The sequence below is a fragment of the Eptesicus fuscus genome, chromosome 19 (assembly GCF_027574615.1).
Source record: "Eptesicus fuscus isolate TK198812 chromosome 19, DD_ASM_mEF_20220401, whole genome shotgun sequence".
Taxonomy (NCBI): Eukaryota; Metazoa; Chordata; class Mammalia; order Chiroptera; family Vespertilionidae; genus Eptesicus; species Eptesicus fuscus.
In genome coordinates this window covers 49,766,074-49,770,390 of record NC_072491.1, presented here as the reverse complement: position 1 = coordinate 49,770,390, position 4,317 = coordinate 49,766,074, and the positions used below count along the sequence as shown (strand labels likewise).

The 4,317-nt window shown below is 52.8% G+C and overlaps 1 pseudogene; it reads left to right on the top strand.

Moving 5' to 3' along the window:
• Nucleotides 1–2,798: 2,798 nt before the first annotated feature.
• Nucleotides 2,799–3,939, top strand: LOC103299950 (pre-B-cell leukemia transcription factor 2-like; annotated as a pseudogene).
• The last annotated feature ends 378 nt before the right edge of the window (nucleotides 3,940–4,317 follow it).

Genomic DNA, 4,317 nt, shown 5'->3' with positions numbered 1-4,317 from the left:
CACATGGGGGCAGCTATATTGTGTGTTGCAGTGATGATCAATCTGCATAGTACTCTTTTATTAGATAGGATAGAGGCCTGATACAGGGGTGGGGGCCAGCTGGTTTGCCCTGAAGGGTGTCCCTGATCAGAGTGGGGTTCCCTTGGGGCGTGGGGCTGCCTGAGCGAGGGGCCTGTGGTGGTTTGCAGGCCGGCCATGCCTCCTGGCAACCCAAGCGGAGGCCCTGGTATCTGGAATTTATTTTCCTTCTACAATTGAAACTTTGTAGCCTGGAGTGGAGCCAAGCCTGGGGCTCCCTCCGGGCCGGCAGCCATTTCTGTTGGGGTTATAATTGAAACTTTGTTGCCTTAAGCAGGTGGGCCTGGCCAGGGTGTGTGGAAAGTTTTGCTTCCTCTGTTGCCGGTGGCAATGCTGGCCTGCTCTCTCAAGCTCTGTTCTGCCACCATTTCTGTTTGAATTTGTTTACCTTCTATAATTGAAACTTTGTAGCTTGAGTGGAGGCTTAGGTCTGGCAAGGGCAGGCGGAAAGCTTGTTTCCCTCTGTTGCCTGGGAAACCTTGCTCTCTTGTGGCTGTAGCCATCTTGGTTGGGTTAATTTGCATACTCGCTCTGATTGGATGGTGGGCATTGTTTGTGGGTGTGTCGGATGTATGGTCAATTTGCATATTTGTCTATTATTAGGTAGGATATCATTCTGAATAAAATTCCTTGTCCATCCGAAACCGGTTTGGCTCAGTGGATAGAGCATCAGTCTGCGGACTCAAGGGTCCCAGGTTCGATTCCAGTCAGGGGCATGTACATTGGTTGTGGGCACATCCCCGGTAGGGGGTGTGCAGGAGGCAGCTGATCGATGTTTCTCTCTCATCGATGTTTCTAGCTCTCTATCCCTCTCCCTTCCTCTCTGTAAAAAAATCAATAAAAATATATTTTTTAAAAAAATTCCTTGTCCAGATGACTTCACTGATACATTCTATAAAGTAAAAAAAAAAAAAATAATAGAATTTAATACAGTTCTACCCAAACTTTTCCATAAGAAAAAACATAAGAAAAAACACAGAGAAAGTTTCATCAAAGTACCTAATTTGTACACACTATCAGTTGCATTCTCACATTACAACGGGGGTAGGTGACATACTCTCACTTCATATTAAGGAGATGGAGGCTCAGGGAACATGGAAAATATGGCCAACATCACAAAACTGGTTTGTCAGGCTTCTACAAAATCAGCCCTTCCATTGCACTAAATTAACTTTCATTTAATTGATTTCTGTGAAAACATTTTTGTTTCTTTAGGGAAAACTGAGTTGATAAAATATACAAAATGCTCAACAGAAAAAAATCTTGATAGATCATAGGAGTAGCCACTTACAGTCTCACAAGTAAGGGTTGGGTTTTATGTTCACGCTGTTATGAATCTTCCTTTTCTACATACTCGGTCAAGAGGGACCTGGACTCCAGCTGCATGGACATTGCTGACAGTGGGCGGCAGGGTTATTTGCAACCTGCTGGTTTTCAGATTAGCGATTGTCACAATGTGGATCCTTGGAGAGCAGTTTTGTTACCTGTTTTTAGATGTCAGAAAATAAAATATTCCTCTTTATTGCTATCAATCTTACTGTTCTATGCCATGTTTAATTAAACCCAAACACTATAAATAGCTACCAGTATAAGTATTTGTGAAATTCTATTATAACATTGCTTGTAACACTTGCATTTTAATGACCTGGAAATATTTGAAGCTAGAGTATAAAGAAACTTTTATTTAATGTGAGGTTAATACGTGTGTGTGTGTGTGTGTGTGTGTGTGTGTGTGTGTGTGTGTGTGTGTAAACTCACATATTTGTGTTTATCCTATGTACTAAGAGAGGAATATGCTAGTTATCCATTACACCATAGCAGTCACGACCAGATCAGCAGGCTGCGTCCCCGCCCTCTGCTCAGGCAGCTGCAAGGCCCCGGTAGGATAGGATACAATAGGAGGGGATAAGAAAGGAGAGGGAGAGGAAGGCAGGCCTAGAAGAGAAACAGAAATACAGAAAGGGAACAAGCCGGCGAAGGGTAGGACGCAGGCAATGTGGAGCGGGGAGCCCCACCCAGACGCCCAGTGCGGGCCGTTGGTGGGTCCTTGGGCTGAGGGGTGGGCGGTCTGAAGCCTTCCGGGCAGAGGCGCTCCTGCTTTGCGGCAGCAGCGCCCAGGCCCTCGCTGGGCCCAGTGGCCCGGGCAGGGAATGGGAGCAGGACAGCAGCAGGGTGGCCCGGGAAAGGGGGGCAGCGAACACCTGGCCAGGGCTGAACCCTGGGCTGGGGGTTAACACCCCCCAATGGAAGCTTTAAGGAGGGAACGAAGGCTCTTCCCTCTTGCTCACACATACCCCGCCTGGGCCTCCTCTCTCTCCAGCTTCATTTTCTCCACTATCGGGGGCCAGGGTCTCCCATGGGGGGCCCAGCCGGTACCCCAGGTCTCCCTTCAGAGCTGGGGTGAACATCCCTCCCCCCCGCCCCGGGAGCCAGGAGATGAAGAGATGGGCGGGGTTGGGGCGGAGGGCCCAGCGGCCTGGCAAGTTTGGGGGGAAGTAACCAGGTGGGGGAGGGGTTGAACAGGGAAGGGGGCCTCAGCCCCCCACTTTGGATGAGTAGCTGCTGGGGCTGCCCCCTCCAGGTGGGGGCCTGGGGGGCCTGGGGCTGGTGGGTGGGGAGCCTGGGGGGCCTGGGGCTGGTGGGTGGGGAGCCTGTGAACCTCCCAGTGGAGGTAGCGGGGGTGGGGGGGGGGGGGTGTCCCAGGAGGCGAAGGGAAGCAAGACTTTGGGGACATTCTGCAGCAGATAATGACCATCATGGACCAGAGCCTGGATGGGGCCCAGGCCAAGAAACTCGCCCTAAACCGCCACCGTATGAAGCCAGAGCTCTTTAGTGACCTGGGTGAGATCAAGAAGCCCCGGCCTCAGCATCCGAAGCTCCCAGGAGGAGGAGCTGGTGGGCCGCCAGCTTATGTGCTTGGACAACATGCTTCTGGCAGAAGGTGTGGCTGGGCCTGAGAAAGGGGGCGGGGGGGAGCTCAGCGGCAGCAGCTGCAGCCGCAGCAGCATCCGGGGTGACATGTCCCCTGACAGCTCCATCCAACACTTGGACTATTGCAGAGAACTTGCCCAGATCCACCATCTCTACCCGTCGGAACTGGAGAAGTATGAGCAGCCATGTAACGAGTTCACGACCCACATCATGAACCGGCTGAGGGAGCAGAGCCGCACGCGGCCCGTGGCAGCCAAGGAGCTGGAGCGGATGGTGAGCATCATCCACTGCAAGTTCAGCGCCATCCAGATGCAGCTCCAGCAGAGCACCTGCCAGGCGTTCAGGATCCTTGCTCCCCGTTCCTGGACGCCAGACGGAAATGCCTGAACTTCAGCAAACAGGCCACCCAGGTCCTCAATGAGCATTTCTATTCCCGTCTGAGTGACCCGTATCCCAGTGAGGAGGCTGAGGAGGAGCTCACCGAGAAGTGTGGCATCACCGTCTCTCAGGTCTCCAACTGGTTTGCCAACAAGCAGATTCGCTATAAGAAAAATATTGAAAAGTTTCAAGAGGAGGCAAACATCTATGCCATCAAGACCGCCTTGTCTGTCACCCAGGGGGCCACAGCCGCACCAGCTCCCGACACCCCCTTCCTCCGCAGGCTCTGGCGGCTCTTTCAATCTCTCAGGATCCGGAGACATGTTTCTGGGGATGCCCGGGCTCAACGGAGATGCCTACCCTGCTTCCCAGGGTGAATCACTCCGACACTCGATGGGCCCAGGGGGCTACGGAGATAACCTCGGGGGCGGCGAGATGTACAGCCCTCAGGAAATGAGGGCAAACGGCGGCCGGCAGGAGGCTGTGACCCCGTCCTCAGTGACGTCCCCAACAGAAGGACCAGGGAGCATTCACTCTGACACTTACACCTGATCTCACCCTCAGGGCCACGGGGTGGGGGCTCACGAGGTGACTCTTGACGAAAGGACAAAGGCATCCAGAGGACAAGCCCCAGACACTGGAGAAGCGCAGATGGAGAAGGGCAAATGGGGTCGCCCTACCCCAGCCGACTCAGTGCTGGGGTTGCTGACTACATGGCAAGGAGAAGGGGGGTCCCTAAGGGGAAGGTGCGGTCTGTTTCCCCTTTTTCCCCTTCTTTTCAATCTTTTTCTCTCCCCATTTCTTACACAGAAACACGCCCAGAACCCTATCTTTCAGATCCTCTCTCTCTCTCATAGACACATACACAACTATTCTGTTTCTCTCTCTCTCTCTCTGGTTCACCCATTCTCTCTCCCTCATCCCTTATCT